Source organism: Panulirus ornatus, chromosome 70, assembly GCF_036320965.1.
Source record: "Panulirus ornatus isolate Po-2019 chromosome 70, ASM3632096v1, whole genome shotgun sequence".
NCBI lineage: Eukaryota > Metazoa > Arthropoda > Malacostraca > Decapoda > Palinuridae > Panulirus > Panulirus ornatus.
Genome location: NC_092293.1, coordinates 7,629,373 through 7,640,392, shown reverse-complemented (window position 1 = coordinate 7,640,392; position 11,020 = coordinate 7,629,373). Strand labels below are relative to the sequence as shown.

Below are 11,020 nucleotides of genomic sequence, written 5' to 3'. Positions count from 1 at the left end.
AGTCATTATGATTATTATTATCATTAAGTATAATATGATATCTGCTACTGAAGGATATAGTACGCTGGTTGTCAAGTGGTATGGATTGTCACTTCACATGTAGGTTAGTAGGAAATATATTGTGTACCTAACGTGTGTTGTTGGGCATTATAATCGTCCGATAATGATAATGATTAAATCTTATTTCCTGATCTTATCAGTTTTAAAACCAGATATATGAAATATCTTTCGTTGACCATATTTTTCTCTACAGTTCAGTATGTACATGTGTGGTCTTAAGATTTAGGTGACTAAGTATTGGAATTCACTGGCAGGTGTGGTGCGCATTATCACCGAGCCTGAGTCTCAAAGATCAAGGTCATGGGTTCGAATCTCCAACATTCAGTATGTTCATCCAACGTTATAGTGAAGATCTTGACGATGAATTAGGATTTTGACATTATCTGAAAGCGTTGGGTCAAAGATCAGTGATTTTAAGAGTTTAGTGAGATAGTATTGAAGTGGAGAGTGTAGTGGCTGAGGCCAAGAACCAGTGGTGTCCAGTGAGTAGTGAAGATAATGACCCTTGTCCTGCCCCATTAGGTCAGGTCAAATGGCACTTAGCGAGGTAACGAGTTAGAGTCAAGAACAGAGGAAGTATTTTGGGAACAAGTGAGTGAGTGTGTCAGCAGTTATGATGTAAGAGACCAGGTATTAGTGATGGTGATTTAAATGTGAAGGTAAGTAATGTGGCAGTGGAGGGTATAACTGAGGTGCATGGAAATGGTGAACAACTTGTGTTGTGTGTGTGTAAAGGACTGGTGATTGGGAATACCTGGTTTGTAAAATGTGATATACATAAATATACGTATGTGAGTAGGAGAGATGGCCAGCGGGCATGACTGGATTACATGTTAATTGAAAGACGTGTAAAAGAAAGACTTTTGGATGTAAATGTGCTGATAGGGGCTGCTGGAGGCGACAGTGGAGACGACAGTGAAGATCTGAAGAAGTTTTCGAAAAAGAGGAAACAATGTCGGGGAGAAGAGGTGGCGAGAGGAAGTGAACTTGGAAAAGAGACTTGTGTGAAGAAATACCAAGAGAGATTGAGTGCCACATACACTCTTACTGTGTAAATATCCCTTTCTATGAGATGACGTAAAGATGTTGATGAACAGAGGAGTTGGGATATGACATGAAAAAGTTGGAGAATAAATGAAGGAAAGATTGAGATATACAGATGACTGGCGGACCGCCATGATGGTTGTCAATCTAGCCAGCTGGGTTATTATTTATAAGTTGTGTTTAGTTGTAGGTCCAAGTTTGTTGTCATGATATAATGTTGACTGCCAGTGAGTACCTGGCTGGCGCGGGTGCCACAAGGCTGGGTCAAGTGTAGTGTAAGTGTGGTCTAGGGATGGTGTGTGTACGCATCATGACCTGCCGGTTATAACATCTTGACCAACACCTGCTGCTGCTACACTTGCAACTCTCCTTTTCTAAGGCCGTTTTTATGCTTCATGTAACTTTGTCTTTTTTGAATCATTCTAAAGCTATAACTACAAAATTATTTTTACTATGTAGTTTCTGTGAAAATATACTCTGAAAGCACATCGCTGTCGTCTTCCAGGCATTGCCCATCTGATACAATAATTGGTGGCCAGTGACAGTTGATATAGAACGGTTGTGGCCAGCGTGACCACGTGGGGTTTGTAACTGGTTGAGGCCAGCGTGACCACGTGCGGCTTGTGACTAGTTGAGGCCAGCGTGACCACGTGGGCTTGTGACTGGTTGAGGTCAGCGTGACCACGTGGGGCTTGTGACTGGTTGAGGCTACCGTGACCACGTGGGGCTTGTGACTGGTTGAAGCCAGCGTGACCACGTGGGGTTGTGACTGGTTGAGGCTACCGTGACCACGTGGGGCTTGTGACTGGTTGAGAGCAGCATGACCACATTAGGCTTGTGACTGGTTGTGGGCAGCATGACCACGTGGGGCTTGTGACTGGTTGAGGGCAGCGTGATCACGTGGGGCTGTGACTGGTTGAGGCCAGCGTGACCATTTGGGTTGTGACTGGTTGAGGGCAGCGTGACCACTGGGGTTGTGACTGGTTGAGGCCAGGGTGACCACGTGGGGCTTGTGACTGGTTGAGGCCAACGTGACCACGTTGGACTTGTGACCGGTAGAGGCTAGCGTGACCACGTGGGGTTGTGGCTGATTCAGGCCAGCGTGACCACGTGGGGAATGTGACTTGTTGAGGACAGCGTGACCACGTGGGGCTTGTGACTAGTTGAAGCCAGGGTGACCACGTGAGGTTGTGACTGGTTGAGGCCAGCCTGACAACGTGGGGCTTGTGACTGGTTGAGGCCAGTGTCACCACGTGGGGTTGTGACTGGTTGAGGCCGGTGTCACCACGTGGGGCTTGTGACTAGTTGAAGCCAGGGTTGCCACGTGGGGTTGTGACTGGTTGAGGCCAGCCTGACCACGTGGGGCTTGTGACTGGTTGAGGCCAGTATCACCACGTGGAGTTGTGACTGGTTGAGGCCAGTGTCACCACGTGGGGCTTGTGACTAGTTGAAGCCAGGGTGACCACGTGGGGTTGTGACTGGTTGAGGCCAGCCTGACCACGTGGGGCTTGTGACTGGTTGAGGCCAGTATCACCACGTGGGGTTGTGACTGGTTGAGGCCAGTGTCACCACGTGGGGTTGTGACTGGTTGAGGCCAGCGTGACCATGTGGAGTTGTGACCGGTTGAGGACAGCGTGACCACGGGGGTTGTGACTGGTTGAGGCCAACGTGACCACGTGGGTTGTGACTGGTTGAGGCCAGCGTGACCACGTGGGGTTGTGACTGGTTGAGGCCAGCGTGACCACGTGGGGTTGTGACTGGTTGAGGCCAGCGTGACCACGTGGGGTTGTGACTGGTTGAGGCCAGCGTGACCACGTGGGGTTGTGACTGGTTGAGGCCAGCGTGACCACGTGGGGTTGTGACTGGTTGAGGCCAGCGTGACCACGTGGGGTTGTGACTGGGGTGTTGATGTGTTGTGGTCGGCGTCCACAAGGTCGTTATCTTAGTATTTCAGGAACGGAGGAAGATCCACAGTGGACGTTTTACAAACACAATGTTGAATCATCACAACTTTTACCGAATCTGATTGAAATCAATGAATGAAATATTTCAAATATCAAGAAAAATAAGACAAAAGAAAAGTGATGTTTATTAATTCTTTCATTTTTCTTACGATCATGTGAAATAATTGCCAGATACCCCGTGCAGTGCTAACCCAGCGACCATACTTGACGGTTTTATTGTGGTACGATCCATTTTGGGGATGCCAGAGCCCAGGAAACTTCTCATATTCATCAAGTTAGGTTATCATTTCTCTCTGTCCCACTCCGTGATCAAGATAAAACACATCGGATAACCAGAACAACGCGAACACCCCTCCTGACTGACCACCAACGACCTACTGAAACCTTTTGACCACCAAAGTTGATGACCCAAATTTTATATGGCGCTAGATTCTCTCCCGAAAAGCGCTAGAAAAGCGTTAAACTTGCTAAAATGACAGCGAAAAAATGCTCTTCGAATTATTTCTGCTCTTTGACGTGCCAAATGATTAATGACAGGTACGACTGACTGCTTTAACACTAAAATACTCACCATTATTCCAGATCTGCTAATTACCAATTCGCAGTCTCTTCGTCCTCGGTGACCTGGGGTTGTGGTGGTCTATGTGAGGGTCCAGGTTGTGGTTGTGATAACTCGTATCTTTTCAATAATCCAGTGTTTTTCAGTACTTCCTCAGGCAGTTCATAATCATAACAACAGTTTCCATTTCATCTTAGTCCATACTTGATAGTTAGTATTGCATTTAAGCTTTTGATAATCAATTTCGAAGCTTTCACTTCACGATGTTCATATAACTAAAGCTTTCCTCCAGTTGCATCCTTGTACGAGGCTGTTTCAGCCCAGAGTGCCAGGGTCACAGTGTTCTGCTTCCACAATACATGATGAAGCTTCCTCAACTGGAACTCAATGCGTGTAAGAATTTCTTCGTTATCAGTAAACATCTTTGCTAATTCCAGTATTCCAGGCTTTATGGGTTGCAGACATTCACTTGTACTCAGTGATGACACTGACTGTAACACTTGGACATTATCTGGCAAACGTTGACGAAGCTGTTTCACCAACTCCACTACAATCTGTATGTATCTTCCTCGGATATCCTTTTCATCAGGAAGCTTACATTGTGCCATCTCCTTTTCAAACTCGTTCCTCAAGGACGCACGTGGGTCTAAGTAGTTCTCTATTGAATCTCCTTCATTTAATTTCTGCCTGGGATGAGAACCTTAGAACTTATGGAACCAATAAGTTGAATAAGGTCACTTAGCAGTTTGCTTGGATCCAGTGCCTCAGGTTTAAATTTCTCATTTACGCACTGGACTTCTCCAAGAATATACTTCAGGAATATCAGGAAGGCATAGTTTTTCTTGTCACAAAACATCTGATAGAGATTCTGATATGTGTAACACCTTTCATCATTTCTTGCTATTTCAATGTGAGTCATCAGTTCAACCCACTGCTGCAGTATTATGACAACTGCTGATTCAGTTGACAGCCATCGAGTCTGGCTTAGCTGTATAGATTTCATTGGAGGTTGACCATCACTGGCAGAGTAGGAGAATCAATTATAGGTTTCTCTGATGATAAAATCCAGGTTCCTAGGGAGATACTCTGCTGCAGCACGAGACAACTAGCAGTAGAGAATGACACACACACACTTGATCAAGATCACATGAGGAACTTCTAACTTGAGTGTATCATACACTCCACTGTTAACACCTGTCATCACAGAAGCATTGTCGGGGCTAATTGCAATAAGGTTTTGTAACTCCAACCCATTATTTTTAAAAGACTTCTTGATGGGATCACATATCCCATTAGCATTACAGTCAGTCAGCTCAACAAGGTCCAAGAAAGTCATTACAATCTTATTCTTACTTTCAGAATAGAACTGGACAACAATACCCAATAATTTCGTTACAGTAATGTCATTACTCTCATCAGTTAAGAAGCTAAACTTCTGACTGCCCATATCACTTTTCAAGTTGCTGTTAAAATGCGGGGCAAACACATTGCGCACAACTGCACTACACTTCCACCTTTTTAACCTGAAATTCTTGCATTCTTTACTGTTTGCAAATCCTGCTTTGCAAAGCTTACTGAGATGATGAACAACACGTAATGTACAATGTTCAGCAGTGAACAGTGACACATTTCCTTCAGTCTCCCGTGCATCATCACTGACTGTTTCAAACAGAATTGTTGTTTGTCTTTCAGTACTTAATAACTCTTCAGATGTCTTGTGTTTAGCAGATTGGTAGATCTAGACGAGCGGTGGGTGGTATGTTCAGAAGCTGTTTCATGTTACATCATAGAAAACTGTTACCGCCCAACGTGGGGCTCGAACCCACGACCCCGAGATTAAGAGTCTCGTGCTCTACCGACTGAGCTAGCCGGGCTTATGCACAATCTTTTTCGTGTGTATGTGTGTGTAAGCGAGGTTAATAACCACCATCATTAACCGCCTAACAACGCTGTATTATCAGCGATAACGTTCAATAACTGACCTGAGGTCACATGATAGATACATAAGGGGATCCGACCATGACCTTATCAACGTCCTGAGACCCCGGCTGATGTGTCAGGTTAGATAAGAGGCATAACATCCTCTCTGTCTGATGTTGTGAGAGTAAGACACTAATGGTTAGGAGGCAGCAAGTGTGTCTGGAGACACTCTCCTCTCTGTCTGATGTTGTGAGAGTAAGACACTAATGGTTAGGAGGCAGCAAGTGTGTCTGGAGACACTCTCCTCTCTGTCTGATGTTGTGAGAGTAAGACACTAATGGTTAGGAGGCAGCAAGTGTGTCTGGAGACACTCTCCTCTCTGTCTGATGTTGTGAGAGTAAGACACTAATGGTTAGGAGGCAGCAAGTGTGTCTGGAGACACTCTCCTCTCTGTCTGATGTTGTGAGAGTAAGATACTAATGGTTAGGAGGCAGCAAGTGTGTCTGGAGACACTCTCCTCTCTGTCTGATGTTGTGAGAGTAAGACACTAATGGTTAGGAGGCAGCAAGTGTGTCTGGAGACACTCTCCTCTCTGTCTGATGTTGTGAGAGTAAGACACTAATGGTTAGGAGGCAGCAAGTGTGTCTGGAGACACTCTCCTCTCTGTCTGATGTTGTGAGAGTAAGACACTAATGGTTAGGAGGCAGCAAGTGTGTCTGGAGACACTCTCCTCTCTGTCTGATGTTGTGAGAGTAAGACACTAATGGTTAGGAGGCAGCAAGTGTGTCTGGAGAAGGATAGTAGGTGGTGGGGCCAAGCCTGATGTGTTGATCAAGTAAAATATGTATCATAACACTTGGTTGGTTGGCTGGTTAGTGAGGATTTAGGCCCATCAACTGCCAGGGTCAATAGACACATGAACATCAAATTACAACTACCACGCCAATAGTCTTTAACTCCTTTAGGTGTTGATGATAATTCTAATACCACATACACTATATATACCTGGCCCTAGACCCTTACATGGTTACATCATTGATTATATCATGAAACTGTTGACGTAGAAAAACACGAATAACATTTGATTTTATCTATAATATGGATATTTTGGTTCATATAAACTAATCTGTAGAATTCCTTCACTGGTTTTTATCAAAAGCATAAATGTCATAAGAATCAATATAGTTTATCAGTTACTGATAAAAGTAATACAAAATGAATCTGAAAGATTGATCATAACGACATTATAAATACAGTTCTGTAAGTCTTCAGTTCAAGAAATTAGTAGCAGTATGAATTAAGACCAGTAGGTTTCCCTCGTACCATAATGATTTAAGACCAGTAGGTTTCCCTCGTACCATAATGATTTAAGACCAGTAGGTTTCCCTCGTACCATAATGATTTAAGACCAGTAGGTTTCCCTCGTACCATAATGATTTAAGACCAGTAGGTTTCCCTCGTACCATAATGATTTAAGACCAGTAGGTTTCCCTCGTACCATAATGATTTAAGACCAGTAGGTTTCCCTCGTACCATAATGATTTAAGACCAGTAGGTTTCCCTCGTACCATAATGATTTAAGACCAGTAGGTTTCCCTCGTACCATAATGATTTAAGACCAGTAGGTTTCCCTCGTACCATAATGATTTAAGACCAGTAGGTTTCCCTCGTACCATAATGATTTAAGACCAGTAGGTTTCCCTCGTACCATAATGATTTAAGACCAGTAGGTTTCCCTCGTACCATAATGATTTAAGACCAGTAGGTTTCCCTCGTACCATAATGATTTAAGACCAGTAGGTTTCCCTCGTACCATAATGATTTAAGACCAGTAGGTTTCCCTCGTACCATAATGATTTAAGACCAGTAGGTTTCCCTCGTACCATAATGATTTAAGACCAGTAGGTTTCCCTCGTACCATAATGATTTAAGACCAGTAGGTTTCCCTCGTACCATAATGATTTAAGACCAGTAGGTTTCCCTCGTACCATAATGATTTAAGACCAGTAGGTTTCCCTCGTACCATAATGATTTAAGACCAGTAGGTTTCCCTCGTACCATAATGATTTAAGACCAGTAGGTTTCCCTCGTACCATAATGATTTAAGACCAGTAGGTTTCCCTCGTACCATAATGATTTAAGACCAGTAGGTTTCCCTCGTACCATAATGATTTAAGACCAGTAGGTTTCCCTCGTACCATAATGATTTAAGACCAGTAGGTTTCCCTCGTACCATAATGATTTAAGACCAGTAGGTTTCCCTCGTACCATAATGATTTAAGACCAGTAGGTTTCCCTCGTACCATAATGATTTAAGACCAGTAGGTTTCCCTCGTACCATAATGATTTAAGACCAGTAGGTTTCCCTCGTACCATAATGATTTAAGACCAGTAGGTTTCCCTCGTACCATAAAACCTTTTACGAAGTAAATCTTGAAAGTAATTTAATATTTCTGAAGGATAATGGCTATACCTATGATGACACCAACTGTTTATGTACAACCCGTATCTATTCTTCTCTTGTCAGTATTCACAACCAAGTATAACGTCTGCAGTTATACTTTGGGTAGGTTTGTTTTTGACCTTCTTCAACGATGTATTCATCAACACATGTTGAGAAGTAGACGTGATTTACACAACCAATTCTTACGTGGCTGTACAAGTGCTAACAACGGTTTGACTTGTCACACATATCTGCACCCACCCACCCTGGCCTCCAGAAAAGTTATGGTATACGCATATTAGCGGTATCGAAGGATCAGCCTATATATATCATTTCATTTTCAGTATAAATCCCATAATGAAATGCTAAATTATGTCATACATTCCATGGTGATCAATAATTGGTGTGATAGAGTCTATATCCAGCCATGTATCTACCATAACATATCTTTTAGTTGACCAGAAGATTAACTGGGAGGTCGACCAGGGGTTGACTTTGAAGTCTACCTGGAGTCAGGTGAGAACTGGTCTGTTTACATGCAAGTCTTTATCGTCTTCTGTTGCTTAAAGATAGGAAGAAGTCCTGGAGCTACACACTGGGTTAATTATTTACACCTTCTATATATAAGAAAAAAGAAATGACATGTTAAGAAGTAAATGTTACATCAAAACAAATTCTTAGGTACGCTATGCTTGTCCTAACTGACTAACTTTCATACAAATCTGCACCCTGGGTCTTCAGAAACATCAGTGGATACGCTTATTATAGCTATGGAATGATTAGATGATTAATATTTGATTATAGATATCTACTGAGAAAATACATATATTCCCTGGTGATCAATAATAGTTGTAACCGGCTGGCTGTCTCTGTGTATCATCATTACTCCATTCTCAATATGATACGTTAGATCAAGCACATACAAACTCCTCATCACCCACACATGGAAGACGTCACTGCCTATCCAGCCAAGCCAGGAGAGCTATAACCAGGACCCCACACCTGGGAAGGTGTCACCTGGTACGTCCGGCCGGTGGTGGCAAGATTTGGCTGGAGTCAAGAACAAATACCTAACTAAGGCTGTTTACCCAGGCCACCTCCCCTGCCTGCCTGCCCGACCACACCTGGGAAACATAAGCAACAGGTGAAGACACACACCCTGTACCACCTCACTGGCTACGGTGGCAGCCTTGGTCACTCAGGTAAGAGTGCTCGTGACCGGTGTTGGGAGGAGACCGTCTACTGTTGACCAGCCTTACGTATACAGGAGGTGTGGGGTGGGTGGAGGTCGGGTGGTCAACACACAATGTTCTCGGGATCGTCAGAAGGAGGAGGAGGGTTCCTGGTAGTTAGTGGAGAGTTCAACGTGCCGGAGCTCAGTGCTGTCTGTAGTTGGTCGTGTGTAAAGGCTGGATCATCTTCTGTCATGAGAAACAATGTTTGTAAGTTACTGTATACAATTGTTATCCGTTGCTGAATAATGATTATCTATTGTGAGAGTCACCAGGTCTGCACTTGACATTTTCTCAGAAACTATCATTTTCTGTACAGTTATGTTATTGTTATGTTCAACAAGTCTTCTCTTAGCAGTTATGATTTGTGTCACATTAGCTAGGTCTTCACGTAACAGTTTTGTTGTTGTTGTTGTTGTTGTTGTTGTTGTTGTTGTTGTTGTTGTTGTTGTTGTTATCATTGTTGTTGTAGTTATTCTTTCTATTACGGGTCCTCGCTTCTACACAGCCGTTTTCAACTTGCCTAACAGGGAATTTCTTGTTTAGATATTCGTCAGGTCCTTGCCTGGCTCGGGCCCTTATCATATGGCCTCTGTAACACGTAAGTATGTATATCTGTTGTTGAATTTACTTGCTATTAGCAAGAAATGTCATTAAACCAGAATCTCTACCATTCGGTAAAACATACAAATCACGATATTTGCAACATGATAACATGTTTGACCATCAGCAGGTAAGGTCATCAAGCCGCACCATACATACGTCAGACAGTAACATCAGTTGTATAACAGGATGTATATATGTTGTTGGATTTAAGGGCTATCACCTAAAGGTCATGAAGCCAGAATGTGAACCATAACCACTTACGGGTGGAGTCCGGTAACACCTTTCATAGCATTATGTCTCAAACAGAATACAGTAGTCAGTTTCATATAAGTATTCTGCACTTCAACTGATTAATGCTATGATAAGGATGAAGAGAATTACAAACCATGAATACTCATTGTAAGGATCACATCAAGGATGAAACATATATAACTAGAAGTGTTGAGGAAACAAAGATGGTGAAATACCTTGACCCGCCCGGGATCACTAGCACCTGTGGCAATGGACACACCTTTGTAATGCTTGATCACTTACAACTGATCAACTTTAATACGAAAGCCTTAGGTATTGTCCCTCAGAAGAACTGTTTTACAAATATCTACAGAAGACGTATCTGTGTTAGATAGACGCCATTCTCTAGAATATATCTTCACCCGGGACGTGTAACACTTGTGTGGATAGACACAACTTTGTAATGCATGATCCATTACACGAAATGAACTTCACTAACGAAGAGTTATACAACGCGTCGTTGGAGAACATTAATCAAATACCTATACAGAATTTTTATGTTAGATAAAAGACATTTCTTGATAGTAAACATAAGAAATGATGACGAAAGAAAAGGCACGTAGAGGTAAACATTTTGTTAAATTATGAAATACTTCTGCCTTAAACTAACTTCTTGTATTGGATTTATTTCTTAGATACCCACGTGATAATGCATTCTGTTCTTTATAATCATAAATGCTTATGTTTCTAACACGTTTTTATTATTTCTTATATAAGCTTAAGGATTCAGGCTTAAATATCTTGGTTATGAACAACCATTATAATGCAACACAATACATATCTATCAGAAACCATTACCATTATGTTTGTACCAGATTCTTTGAGTCCACTGACAAGTGGCTCCGTGGTGTAGTGGTTAGCACATCTTCCTCATAAACAGTTGGTCCGGGTTCGATTCCCA

The 11,020-nt window shown here is 42.7% G+C and overlaps 1 non-coding gene across 1 annotated transcript; it reads right to left on the bottom strand.

Moving 5' to 3' along the window:
• Positions 1-5,428: 5,428 nt before the first annotated feature.
• TRNAK-CUU (transfer RNA lysine (anticodon CUU)) lies at positions 5,429-5,501 on the bottom strand. The gene has a single exon. It is a non-coding gene; the product is annotated as a tRNA-Lys (tRNA).
• Positions 5,502-11,020: the final 5,519 nt, after the last annotated feature.